Genomic DNA, 15,258 nt, shown 5'->3' on the forward strand with positions numbered 1-15,258 from the left:
ACAGTGGAAGAAAGTTCCAGAGAGTTTCACTATATCATGGACAACTGCGTCTAAAAAAGTTAAAGCAAAACCAGGATGGACAGATAGTAGGGTCAGTGGAAATAGCTTTAATCTCTGTGAAAGAAAGCAATGACTTGAAAATACAGTAAAAATAAGTTCATTACCAATCAGCAGTCATTATCATTTCTTATTGGCTGAATTTTGAGGAACATGAGGGTGAGGACAGCGAGCTGTGGTTCCCTTTGGTTTGAACCCGATTGAGCTGATCCACAGCTGGAGTGGGGTTTAGGCCCGGCTCACAGCACACAGCTGGAGTGGGGTTTAGGCCCGGCTCACAGCACACAGCTGGAGTGGGGTTTAGGCCCGGCTCACAGCACACAGCTGGTGGGGAGAAGGGCTGAGGGAGAGCCCCACAGATGGTGTCAGGTCCAGCTCATCCTCAGACACCCCCGGTGGTGGTGTGAAGCGGAACCTCTGCAGGAGGAAGGTGAAGAAGAGGAAGAGCTCCATCCTGGCCAGGCTCTCTCCCAGACAGGCCCGTCGCGAGCAAGAGATAATCACAGCACTTAAATACAGCAACAGGAAAGAGATAATGACAGAACATAAATACAGCTACAGGAGAAAGAGATAAACGCAGAACATAAATACAGCTACAGGAGAAAGAGATAATCACAGAACATAAATACAGCTACAGGAGAGAGAAAATCCCAGCACATAAATACAGCTATAGGAGAGAGATAAGCACAGCAAATAAATACAGCTACAGGAGAAATAGATAATTGCCCAGAACCCCTGAACATTGTTCACCATTGTAAAATATGCTAATTCCATGAACAACCACTTCCGAATGAACCCCTTATTACATGTAAAGGGTCCTGTGAACCGATACCACCTCAACTCTTTTGCCGAGTCAGCCGAGTCAGTTGTCTTAGCCTTACCCAGCAAAAAATGTAATAGAGCCACTCATTTATTTCTTCAGATGTTGCGTATTGGACTATGAATACTGCATATAGTGTGTGAGAGTACTACCCAACAACATACACCACTCCCAAGCAATACACTCTCCAGATGTTCACACTTAACAAAAAAAGAACACCCCTCCCCTCCTTCCGGCCCTCTTCCAGGTTTGACGGGCCCGCCGAATGAGGAGCTGAGCCACCAGCAACCTCTCTCTCCTCCTCAGGGAACAGAGGAGCCCGATACCGCAGGCAGCAGGCAAATGGAGACAATCCAGTGGAGGAGACGGGCAACAGTCCTCGGACCCCTCCTCTTCTCCATTTACACAAGATCCCTTGGCCCTGTTATCTCTGCTCATGGCATCTTATATCATTGTGATGCCGATGACACCCAACTCTTTCTCTCCTTTCCCCCATCAGACACACAGGTCTCTACCCGTATCTCGGCCTGCCTGATAGACATCCAGAGCTGGATGGGCAACCGCCATCTAAAACTCAACCCATGGCTTGCATCAAATTCAAAACATTGGTGCTAGCCTTCCAAGCAGTTAAGGGGTCTTCCCCAGCTTACCTACAAAAAATCATCAGACCCTACACCCCTGCCAGACCTCTTTGTTCAGCCTCCACAGGCCGCTTGGCACCTCCCCCTCTCCGAACTTCCACCTCACGCTCAGGACTACTGTCTGTTCTGGCTCCATGGTGGTGGAATTAACTCTCTGTTGAGGTCAGAACTGTAGAATCTCTTCCCACCTTCAAGCGCAAACTGAAGACGCACCTCTTCAATCAGCCCCTTTCCCCGTCCCTCCCTACCTCCCTGTGAACCTTAATTGTTGTCTTTCTGTGATTTCCTTTTTTGTGTATCGGTATTTTTAGTTTGGCTAAGTAAGCAGTGTTTGGCTAGTTTAAGTTTGGTCACTTTTGCTTGTTGTTTGTTTGTTTATTTGTTTGTTTAAAAAAAAGGGCCTGGTCCTTATCGTTGTTGTACAGGTAGCAGTTGAAATTGTACTTCCCGCTAGGGTCTTTCAGCGCACTTATCCCTGGTTATGGGAATGCACTTTGTTGTACGTCGCTCTGGATAAGAGCGTCTGCCAAATGCCATTAATGTAACTACACAACCATTTCAGCAAAACTTGATTGACAGATACTCCAGCACAAAGGTGGAAACATACCTTAGTTACATTTTTTGGTGAAACCCCCTTTAACCTGATGGTTTCACATCCAACTTGAGATGAGCATGAGGCAAGTTGATATGCATGCAAAGACCAATGTATCAATGATTCTGGATCAGCACTGTCGAGATGCTGCAAAAATAATGTAAAATTGTTACTAATTTCACTACCTACAGCCATTCCTAATATCCTGCCACTGTTGAAGGTCAACTAATTAATAATTATACAACAGATAGATCCGGTCCATTGTTTCTATTGGTCAGTTTGCATTCCAGCGTGCCAATATCCATGATATAAGAAAGGCTAAATTGAATGTTCACACATCTTTTAAAATTACTCCGTGCATGTAGATGACTGTTATCTAATTTGTAATTGAAATGAACGTAATTAATTCAAATAGAATTAGTGAGTATAAAGTGTCCTTTGATTTGGAAAGGAGCAGGAACGAAAAAAGAAAACTTTTAGGCAACATCAAAAAAAAGTGGATCGAAATACCAGCAAGACCACCAAACCCCGGCGAAGCAAATGATCACTCATAACTCTCATTATTTCAATACCTAAACAAATGACTTGTGTGAGTCAGTGTGCCGGGACACCTATTGTCACAGTTTTTTGTACTTCTAAATGTCAGAGTTCCAAATAAAACCGTATTCTTCTCCTGCTATTCTGGTTTTTCCTCTTTACGTTTAGACATCCAATCCCTTGTCTGTAAACAGGTAAAACATGAATAAAGCACAGCGACGATTGGCCATATGCCTATACTTCATTTTAATTGGTAGCAGAAATACAAAAGTTTACCTTATCACCTAGCAACTGCTGCACGGGCTGTCAGTCTGGCGCGTGCATTCACTTCAACGACCCCACCATAGGAAAGTTCAGCTAGCTACTAGCCTAATACTTCTAATTTATTTATTTTTTATTTTGTCGGTTTTATAAAATTGGGGAGAGACGGATGTGGAGGACGAGAGAACAACATCAGGGAAGTAACCAGCAGCAAAAAAAACAAAACAAACGTACAACTATATAGAACGTACAACTCCGACAAAAGAGAGCACTAATGGCGCGTCAAATGTCCCGGTTTTTACAAATGAAATGTGGCAACCCTAGTGGAATATTGTGGATATTGGCACAGCGACGGGTTCTCGTTCCATAATGCTTAAGTATTCCATAAAGTAATCAGTATGCCATAAAGACAGCCATGAAGTCTGTGCTATGCTCTGGTAGAAGGAGAGGAGCTGTGAATGGGACAGTGGAGGGTGCTTTATTGGTGTGGCAGTGAGACCCATTTTGTAACCGCCCTATGATAAAGTAAGATAAAGAAAAACACCACTAGCTGATACATTAAATGCCACCAATGAAGAATTCCTTGTAAGTATGACCACTTTCCAAAACCATAATTCCATTCCATGCCTCTAGTGGCTGCAGACTTCTGGTTGCTTCTCCACACTAAAGGCTACAGCTGAAAAACATTTAGTTTTGTGGCGGCCTCTTCTGGTCGGAACACATATGACCCATGACGTTTGGGACAAAGACATACTGTATATATATTTCATTTTTTACAGGGTATTTTATACACTTTGGTTTCATCACATCACAAGAGGGATTTTGGAAGGGGGGGTGGGTAAATCAGGAAGGAGTACTAAGGTATAGTCTGAAAAGGTGTGTTTGAACATGGCTAAAACATATTTTCAATATGTATCAAAAAATTGTAAAAATATGAGCTTAAGTCAGGGTCTATTTCAATTCAGTCAAGTCAGGAAACAAATTAAAATGTATAAAATGAATGAGAAACATGCATGATGATATTATGTGGTAATATTGCATATATTTTGAGCATCTAACCCATTAGCAACATTTTAAAACATACTTTACCCCTTATGAATGTGCCCTCAGCTGTGCAGGGGAGACATACAGTATATTTAATAATCTTGCAGACACTCATATCCAGATAAACATTTATTGTAACTCATGACCAAGAAAGGTTTGGTGAAGAACAGAAAAGGTGTGGTTCACACTCATCAGCTGGAGAGGGGTTTAGGCCCGGCTCACTACACACAGCTGGAGTGGGGTTTAGGCCCGGCTCACAGCACATAGCTGGAGTGGGGTTTAGGCCCGGCTCACTACACACAGCTGGAGTGGGGTTTAGGCCCGGCTCACTACACACAGCTGGAGTGGGGTTTAGGCCCGGCTCACAGCACACAGCTGGTGGGGGGAAGGGGTGAGGGAGAGCCCCACGGTCGGCGTCAGGTCCAGCTCATCCTCAGACACCCCCGGTGGTGGTGTGAAGCGGAACCTCTGCAGGAGGAAGGTGAAGAAGAGGAAGAGCTCCATCCTGGCCAGGCTCTCTCCCAGACAGGCCCGTCGCCCTGCGAGCAAGAGATAATCACAGCACTTAAATACAGCTACAGGAAAGAGATAATCACAGCACTTAAATACAGCTATAGGAGAGATAGACACAGCACATACATACAGCAACAGGCGAGAGATAAGCACAGCAAATAAATACAGCTACCGGAGAAATAGATAATCGCCCAGAACCCCTGAACATTGTTCACCATTGTAAAATATGCTAATTCCATGAACAACCACTTCCGAATGAACCCCTTATTACATGCAAAGGGTCCTGTGAACCCATACCGCCTCAACTCTTTTGCCAAGTCAGCCGAGTCAGTTGTCTTAGCCTTACCCAACAAAAAATGTAATAGAGCTACTCATTTATTTCTTCAGATGTTGCGTATTGGACCATGAATACTGCATATAGTGTGTGAGAGTACTACCCAACAACATACACCACTCCCAAGCAATACACCCTCCAGATGTTCACACTTAACAAAAAAAAGTCTGACTGCAGAGAGGGTGAGAACATGGGTGATGGTGAAGGGGCCAATGAACCTGGGGGTAAGCTTGGGACAGGCTGAGTGGAGGGGAATGTCCCTGGATGACAGCCAGACCTTCTGGCCGACAGTGTAGCGGGGGTCCGGCCATACTCCTCCTACACTCCTCATTTCAGAGACACTCTTTAAAAGCGCGGTTCCGGCCCTCTTCCAGGTTTGACGGGCCCGCCGAATGAGGAGCTGAGCCACCAGCAACCTCTCTCTCCTCCTCAGGGAACATAGGAGCCCGATAGCGCAGGCAGCAGGCAAATGGAGACAATCCAGTGGAGGAGACGGGCAACAGTCCTCGGACCCCTCCTCTTCTCCATTTACACAAGATCCCTTGGCCCTGTTATCTCTGCTCATGGCATCTTATATCATTGTGATGCCGATGACACCCAACTCTTTCTCTCCTTTCCCCCATCAGACACACAGGTCTCTACCCGTATCTCCGCCTGCCTGAGAGACATCCAGAGCTGGATGGGCAACCACCATCTAAAACTCAACCCAGGTAAGACAGAGGTAATCTTCATCCCTGCTCTAACCTCTCCCTTCTCCAATTTTTTGGTGCTCGTGTACCAGGCAGTTAAGAGATCAGCCCCTGTATACATTCAATCACTTATCAAGACCTATACACCAGGAAGACCCCTCCATTCTGCCACTTTGTGCCGTCTGGCGCCTCCCCCTTGCCACACCTGCACTTCTCGCTCACGACTGCTGTCTGTCCTGGCCCCACGGTGGTAGAATGACCTCCTGGTGGATGTCAGAACAGTCTCTGACCTCTTTCAAGCGCAGACTGAAGACTCATCTCTTCAGGCTACACCTTTCCCTCCCTAACCTACCACCATGATTAGCCTTATATATGCCGTAGACTGTAATGGCACTTATATTGTTGTATATATATATATATATATATATATATATATTTTTTTTGTATTAGCTATTGTATTGTTGTACTAGTTTGGAAGTTGATGTATTCTTCGAGGGTTCCGATTGTATCTGTATGGTTACACTAGGACTTGGAGATTTCTCCGCCATGCAGTCAAGCTTCTTCTACAGTTCCTGGTTGAGATGCTCCATCGGCCTGTTAGTCTGGGGGTGGAAGCTGGACGAGAGTTGTACCTTGGATGAGCATGCAGAAGGCCTTCTAGAACTGACTGGAGAACTGAGGGCCTCGGTACGAGGTGACCTCCAGGGGAAGGTCGTGCAGGCGGAGCACATGGAGAACTAAGAGTTTGGCCTTCTCTTTAAATGATGGAAGCTTGGGTAAGGCGATGAAGTGCCCTTATTTTGAAAACATTCTTCAACAGCTCTACCACCATCAGGACAACGGATATTCCTTTGGTGACGGGTAGACCAGTGATGAAGCCATGTGGGACCATGGGCGACGAGGAACAGACAGTGGTTGGAGGAGTCCCTGGGGCCGCTGGTTACTGGACTTCCCCCGGGAACACTTGGGAGAGGCGGCCACAAATTCAGCTATATCAGGTTTGGCGGATGCCAAACGGAGGACGGCCCAATCAAACACCCTCTTCATGGCGGTGGAGGAGGGGGCGAAGTTGTAGCATTCAGGGGCGCCAGAGTCCCAAAAGGCAGTTCCCCCCTCACGGGTTCGACCAGACAGGAGAGTGATGACATAAGCCACCTTGGACCGTTCGGTGGGGAAGGTGGAACGTTGGAGCTCGAAGAGCACTGGGACAGGAAGGAGGCGCAGTGCTTGGGTTCACTATCATAGTGCTCCAGCGGTGGCAGGCAGAGCTCCGGACGGGACGGGACCGGTTCCTGCGCAGGAGCAGGTGGAGGCGTGGAGACATAGGAGCTTGCCAGGGTATTAGCCAATGTGGCCACCTGGTGGAGTAAGGAGTTCACGTCTTGGCTTAGAGAGCAAAGTTTGTTCTTGTGCACTCCCAGGCGTTGTCCCTGGAGTCTCCATAGCCGGGGTTGGGCTTGCTGGGACCATTCTGGCCAGATTGTTCTATCAGGCTTGTAGAACACCAGACCCACATGCGAGACCAAGATGTAGATTTTATAACAAAGTCTTTATTATGAATAAAGCAGGTCAGACAGGTGGAGGTTGAGAGCCAGTGAATGGAATGGGATACGGCAGTTCGTAGTACAGTGTCCAAGCAATGGATCAATACAGCAGCAAACATGAACAGTGAGGATAATCCAAATCGGGGGCATGGTCACAGGGGAAGGGTAGATAACAGGCAGGCAAAGCAGACAAAAACAGAATCCAAAAACAAAAGTTGTAAAGCCGGATCCAAACTAGACGGGAAAAGCAAAATGCAGAAGTCGAGGCGAAACAGGTCGTAACAGAAATCAATCAGATAATAACTCTGGAGAGTATGATGAAGACACAATCTGGTGACGAGACGTACAAATCCAGGGGCTTTTATAATGCAGGTAACAAGAGGAACTGGCAATCAGGTATGGTAAACAATCAGGAAGTGAAAATGCAGGTGAAAAGAATAACAGGGCGACTATGGTGTGCACAGAGGGTATTAAGACATGGAAACGCGATGCACTAAGACAAAAGACTACACAGTGAAAACATGACAGCTTTGTCATGTACTGCACTGTGCTGTACCTGCAGAGAAGGGCATGAAGGCATCTCGCTTGATGAAGCAGCCCTTCTCATCCAGGAAGTGGCCAGGGTTGAAACTGTGGGGGGTCTCCCACTCTTCCTCATCCTGCAGCACTGACATCAGGAGTGGGATCACCATAGTTCCCTGAAACACACAGACAAGCACAAGTATGTAGCCTACATGCAACACAAATGTGCACACATATTCAGACACACAAATGCACATACGTAGCACATATGAACATGAAAAACACAGAAACCCTTCAGGGATGGAGAAAACTGCAGCAAAGTTGCTCATAGAAGAATTGAATCAGGTCACCCGTGCTCATGACTGTCAATAATTGAGCACCAAACCAGAAAGTAGGGGAAGAGAGGGAGGGATAGAATATGGATCAGAGAAGGAGAAAGGGAGGGATAAATGAAAATATATAAAAGAGGGGAGATGATTGAACCTTCTTGATGAAGTATCCCTGGAAGGTGATATCACAGCTGGTGGTGTGGGGAAGGCTCATGGGTGCAATGTTAGCCACTCTCTGGATCTCGTGGATCACGGCGTCTGTGTAGGGCAGTTTCCTCCGGTCCTCCACCCGGGGTTCTCGGTCCCCAATTACCTGATTCAGCTCCTGCTGAACCTGGTCTGCACCCAGAGAGAGAGAGAGAGAGAGAGAGAGAGAGAGAGAGAGAGAGAGAGAGAGAGAGAGAGAGAGAGAGAGAGAGAGAGAGAGAGAGAGAGAGAGAGAGAGAGAGAGAGAGAGAGAGAGAGAGAGAGAGAGAGAGAGAGAGAGAGAGAGAGAGAGAGAGAGAGAGAGAGAGAGAGATCATTACATTATTGGCATTTGGTAGACGCTCTTATCCAGAGCGATGTACAGTTGATTAGACTAAGCAGGAGACAATCCTCCCCTGAAGCAATGCAGGGTTAAGGGCCTTGCTCAAGGGCCCAACAGCTGTGTGGATCTTATTGTGGCTACACTGGGATTCAAACCACCGACCTTGCGTGTCCCAGTCATTTACCTTAACCACTACACTACAGGCCGACACAATAAAAAATCCTAAGGCCCAATATTGATATTCTAATGTGTGTGTGTGTGTGTGTGTGTGTGTGTTTCCCTACCCTGTATGTGGGGGTACTTGGCCATCAGCAGCAGGCCCCATCTCAGGGTGGTAGCAGTGGTATCTGTCCCTGCTCCAAAAAGGTTGCCGACAGTAAATTTCAGGTTGTTGTTGTGGTAGTAGGAATCCGGCTGGTCTGACTCCTGAGAGGGAACAGATACAGAACACCACAGAGACAATAAAGAAAACAGAAGCATAATAAAACATGAATTTATCAAATAAATTATTAACGATGTCAAATATGTATTACAGCCCATGATCAGTAAGATACTTGTTTGGCACTTCTCAGAAAGCGTCGGAAGGAGTTTGCAAACACAGCTGAACTACTTCTTTCAACTTGCTTGAAGTGACTTCCATTTCCCTCCAGAAACTTATTAGAGAAGCCTTATACCGTTGTCTGCGAACTTTAGTAGTGTGGTCACGCCAACTTAAAACCATGAAATAAAGAATTCACAATTTTATCCAACAGAAAACTTGTTAGAAAGCTAAGGTAGACATTTTGCCAGCAAAAGTAACTACAGACAGTTGCTAGCAAACTGTCAATCAATCACTTGCTAGTTCTTATTCAGAACGACAAATCAAAGTACTGAATAAAAAACATTTAAACATGAGAGGAAATATATTTAAATAAAAGGATGTATTAAGGGTGCCAATAATGCTGGAGCCTACTATACATTTTAGTATTTATCAAGCAATTTTAAGTAGAACACCATGCTGATTCTCATGGTTTTTACCACTCCAGCCCATGGGACTTTCCCAGGCACAATACCCGTCTGAATGAAATTTATGTGGAAATCTCTTGGAATTTGCTTGTTGTTTGCTAAGTGAATCTACTGTAATATAAGGCTTGTGGTTGAGGAAGAGGCAGAGGGAAGTTCAATTCTACCCCAGGGTCCAGTTCTCCCTCTCCCTACCTCCTGCTGTCGAACTAGGAAGGCGTCCACAAATCCCCTGAGGTCCTGGGGGTTCAGTGTGTCCTTCAGTCCCAGCACCAGCCCCATAATCTCCTCAATGTTGTTTTTGACGTTCTTCAAAATCTGGGTCCGATTCACCAGCCACCGGCCACAACACCAGCGCAGCCAGGGGAACATGTTGTACAGCTGCAGTAACCAACACAAAACAGGATCAGGATTTTATTTTTATTTTTTTCACAATAAAACATACACACAAACATGATTTAATAATCGCCCCATCATCAATTGCACCTCTGGATTCAGCTCTCTGTCACCTATATGGAGTATATACACTGAATAATTTAGTGTACATAAATTCATTCAAAGTAATGACAAATAATTTGGTTAGCCTGACTTGTGAGTGTTATGAGACAAGTGAATGTTACAAGATATCATTTTAATGTCATTTATTTTGCTATATATTATAAATTATTATTTTAAATGATTGTATTGTTTCCTTTTGAATCCTGTTAGTTTAGTTATTTTATTTATTACTACTTATTACTACTTTCCCTTTCAAATTGTTCTATTTATGTGTACATTCGGCACAATTGCAAAAGAAGGCAACTACTCTCAATGTGTCTCTGAGTTTAAAGGAAAATAATAAATAATGGCAGGCATTTATATAGCGCCTTTATCCAAAGCGCTGTACAATTGATGCTTCTCATTCATCCATTCATACACACCAACGGCGATTGGCTGCCATGCAAGGCACCGACCAGCTCGTCAGGAGCATTTTTGGGGGTTAGGTGTCCTGCTCAGGGACACTTTGACACAGCCCGGGCAGGGGATCGAACCGGCAACCCTCTGACTGCCAGACAACTGCTCTTACTGCCTGAGCCATGTCATCATACGAAATATGAGGACAGACCTGGGACAAATACGAGAACAACATCCTGCAAGTCAATTTTGAAAGTAATCCAATATTTATATTTGTAACTGTTAACCTATTAACCATATTAACCCTTGTGTAGTCTTAACATTCTGTATACTCCCTAAGGGTGTAAATAAGCTATCAATTAATAGCTTAATTGAATTTGAAACCCTAAATCTATTTTGCATGAAGAAAGAACCTGTCACTCATCACAAACTTTGTCATCAAATTTCAACATCATTTAGGGGGTTTTCTCTGCCGTTAAACATAGTGGCAGGTCACTTTTTACCCAGGTCACTTTTTACTATCCAGTCTTTACAAACTATGCCAAATGTTGTATTATTGCCTTGGTCTGGAATAATTACAAAGCTTCAAGTTTCTACCTTCATTTGGAGAGACAATTACATAAAAGCACCAGTACCCGTATTTGAGATGAACCAACAGTCCGGACATTTTCATTGGCCCTGTCGACCATTTTTTGAAAGGCAGGGTCAGCGTAGTCAAAGCGGAAGCCATACATGATGGCACAGATGATGTTGGAGACATCACTGGCTGAATGGTGTCGAAAGGCTCGCCTTCAGACGAAGAAAGGAAATAATATGTTTTTTTCCGCAGAAAGCTCCTGTTTAAAGGATTTTAAAAAAACACTCATCCAGATTACACAATGGCCTTGCTGCCTCCAACACATTTAAAAATAACTCCATGGAGTACTTACAGTGGATCCTAAACTGGGTTGTGAGATTGACTTTGTGTGCTGTTTCTTGTTAAAACCAGTGCACAGATTATCTTAACCTGCTTATCCTGAACAGGGTCGTAGGGGGGCTGGAGCCTATCCCAGCATACATTGGGCGAAAAGGCAGGAATACACCCTGGATAGGTCACCAGTCCATCGCAGGGCACACACACCATTCACTCACACACTCATACCCACGGGCAATTTAGACTCTCCAATCAGCCTAACCTGCATGTCTTTGGACTGTGGGAGGAAACCCATGCGACACGGGGAGAACATGCAAACTCCGCACAGTGGAGTCCTTGCTACCCACTGCACCATCCGTGCCGCCTTGGACCAAGTTCAGGAACCATTCCTCTAAGAAATGGAATTTGTGATGTTCTCCGGCCAGGAATCAGCTTGTATACAGTACTGTGCAGAAGTCTGAGGCACCCTAAACTTTATTATATATATGTTTTTTGTGTGTGTATAAAAGAACACATTTGAGATTTCCAAATATTCATTTTCTAAAAGATTTAATTTTGCAGAGACATTTTTGTATTTAATTTACAAAAGTAATATATTACTGTAAGCAATTTACTACTTTTTACATAAAAACTTGATCAAGGCTGTCTGAGATCAGAAGCAGGGAGCCGACAAAAGTCTGGCAAGTTCTCCAACATGCATGGAACAACCTCCCTGCTGATTATCTTAAAGAACTGCAGGACAGCGTTGGCTATCTCAGAGAAGTGATGCAGTTTTAATGCTGAAGGGTGGTCACAAAAAATCATTTGATTCAGTTTTTAACTATTCTGCCAAATTACTAAAATGTAATGTAAAATGTATAGTACGTTTATTTAGGACCTCTCATTGAATTATTTTTGAAAGAATCTTATCTGTACAGAATATTATATAGGTGCCTAAGACTTCTGCACAGTACTGTATTGACTTCACAAATTCTTTTCTTCACAATCATTGAGCATTTTACCGTTTGTGTTAGTATTTTATTTCTATGTTAAGAAGAAATGACTGAAATCACATGCATTCGAGAATAACCTACATACTTGTCTGCTCTCTCTCAAATCTATCATGAACTGTAGGTTGCAGCAAGTAGTCCTATGATTGGCCATTGCAAATTAGGGAGAAATTAAATGGGAGATTACAACAATATTTTGATTGAATCCAGGCTGATTTCTCTCTCACCCTTAAAATTCTCAAAGACCTTGATGAGGTGGCGACATTCCTCAATGATCTTCTCCTCGCTCCCCCTCTTGCCCATTCCAAAGTCTCGCAGGGTAGAGAGGGAGAAGCGTCTCATCTCCTTCCAGGAGTTTCCGTTGGCAAAAATAACACCTGGGAGAGGGAAGAATGTGGGGGTAGAAACTAACATCTGTATTTCATACATATTTACATATTTGCTGTATCTTGTGTTATGCAACAACACCAACAACTGCTTTGGTATTTTGAAATGTGTAGGTCTGTTCAGCATTATTCAGTTCAGCAGTTAAGACAAAACACTCACTTATTGGACCACTGTCACTGCCTATAGGGAAATATAATAATATATGTATAATATACTGGATTTCCATATGCCTTGTATATATACATATATATGTATAAATTGGAGCCAAAAGCATCCCGCCAGAGACAGCCTATTGGCCCTTTGATCACTGTGGGGGAAAAAAGTATGTTTCAACACTCAATGACTGTGGCTATGTCCAGTTGGACAAATGGATAAATGCATGTAGTTGGTCAAACCTACAGATGCCCAGGATTGAACTGGATTGCATACCATGCTCTTTAAAAGCATCTCTAAATATGGGTGCAATTTCCCGGTCTCCAAACTCTTCAGCGTAGTTGACCAGTGCCTGTTTGACTGTCTTGTAGCCTGCCAGGACGACCACTTTCTTTGGGCCCAAGTGTACAGTGAACACAGACCCATATTTCTCATACATCTGGAGAGACAGGAAATAACAGGATTTAGTCTCTGTTCATACCATGGTTTGGGTGAATACTCGATTCCAATTGGATTGTAGGTGTTGATTACATTTATTTATATAATGGCATGGTTGAATATGCATCCCTGATTGGAGGCAAAGGGTCAATACACCAGCAAACAGAGATAACCAGGATAATCCAAAACGAAGTCGTGGTCACAGGTGAAGGGCGATAACAAGCAGGCAGAGCAGACAAAAACAGAATCCAAAGACAGAGGTCGAAAAACAAAAAAAGGTTGATAAACAGCGCTCCCAAAGTTGACAGATGGGATAAGCTAAAGGCCGGAGTTGAAAACAAAACAGGTCGCAACGGTTATCAATCAGAATATAGTGCTGGAGAGTATGGTCGGGACACATAACAATCTGGTGAAGAACTAGACAAACAAAGGGGTTTTTGGCAAATGGCAATCAGGTGTGGGAAACAATCACGAAATGAAACACAGGTGGACCGAATTAATGAAGTGAACTGAACTGACAGACAGACTACGGTGTGCACAGAGGGTAACAAAACATGGAAACGCTAAGCACTTAGACAAAGCCTCGACAACGAAAAATACAGAACCTGGCATGTGTCCAGCAATAAGGCTTTTGGTCCATTCCAATCTGGTTTCTGTCCACTACACATCACCAAGACCACACTCATCAGAGTTTTGACACTGGCTCTTTGAACATCCTCCTCCTCCTTGAACTCAGTGCTGCTTTTGACACCATCAGTCACAACATCCTTATCTCCTGTCTACACTCCATCATCGGTCTAACTGATACTGCTCCTGCCTGGTTCACATCATACCTCACTGAGAGACAACATTTAATCACTTTAGGCAATCACAGGTCCTCCACAGCCCCTATCCCTCAAGGTGTCCCCCAAGGATCAGTTCTGGGCCCCCTTCTATTAAATATCTACATGCTTCCTCTTGATCAAATAATTCACCACCATGGTCTCAATTTTCACTGCTACGCCGATGATACGTAGATCTATGTCAGCACAAAAAATGTCACAGAGGATTGGATGGACACAGATTTCCTCAAACTTAATTGCCGAATAAGAAATTAGATATGAAAATAATAATAGTAATAATAATAATAATAATAATAATAATAATAATACAGTTTTTCAGTCCTTACCCCACAGAGAGACACATGGAGCTGTTTCAAGTCCAGGTGGAGCAGGTTCCCGAGGAGAGGCAGGGGTCTGGGTCCCGGTGGGTCTTTTCCAGGCCCAGGCGTGGAGGAGAGCAGGTAGAGCAAAAACAGCACCAGCACCACCCCCAGAAGGGTCAAGGAAGGGGGCATCTGGGGTAAAAGCTCCTCAAACATGGTTCCTGATGAACTGATCAGCCCCAAACACAGGACAGAGATAGATACAGTGAGAGAGATTAGTAGCAATAGTAATAATTTCTCTCATTTGCCAGAGAGGGAGAGAGAAGAAGAGAGATGGGGAATTTTAATAGCGGCAGTAGTAGCAGCACTCTGATGGGTGGAGGGAAAGAGAGTCGACAGCATCAGCACTCCAGAGCAAAAAAAACAGCAGGCCTGAGGCCATTGGGTGGGACCAAAACTGACAAACACAAACACTTCAAGCATAGCCTACTTAACTTTATTGTTAGACATACACATAGCAAGCTAGATACCTAGTTTTCAGGTTCTGTGTTTTTCAGTGTCCAGGTTTTGTCCAAGTTGTTAGCGTTCTAGGAGTCTAGTTCTAGGAGTCTGTCTCCCCATTCACTCCAATTCATTTTCAGTTTCACTCGTTTTTACTTCCTTGTTATTGTGCAGATTGTTATTTCCCCTCCTTATCTCTCTATATAAACCTATCTCTGCCAGATTTTTATGTGTCTATCCCATACCTACCAGCGTTATTTTATTTTCTGATTGATACCCGGTTCGACTTCTGCATTTTGCTGATTCCGTCTGTCTAGTTTTGAACCGCTGTGTATCAACCTGTTTTAGTTTTTCGACTTCATTCTTTGGATTCTGTTCGTGTCTGATTTGCCCGCTTGTATTTGACCCTTTGCTTGTGACATCGA

At 44.2% G+C, this 15,258-nt stretch overlaps 1 protein-coding gene and 1 pseudogene across 1 annotated transcript in view; both read right to left on the bottom strand.

Moving 5' to 3' along the window:
• Window positions 1-15,258, bottom strand: part of LOC133122995 (cytochrome P450 2K1-like) — a 55,091-nt gene that overhangs the window by 17,477 nt on the left and 22,356 nt on the right. The window lies entirely within an intron of this gene.
• On the bottom strand, window positions 3,932-14,962 carry LOC133122998 (cytochrome P450 2K1-like; annotated as a pseudogene).

Source organism: Conger conger, chromosome 2 (assembly GCF_963514075.1).
Source record: "Conger conger chromosome 2, fConCon1.1, whole genome shotgun sequence".
Lineage (NCBI taxonomy): Eukaryota > Metazoa > Chordata > Actinopteri > Anguilliformes > Congridae > Conger > Conger conger.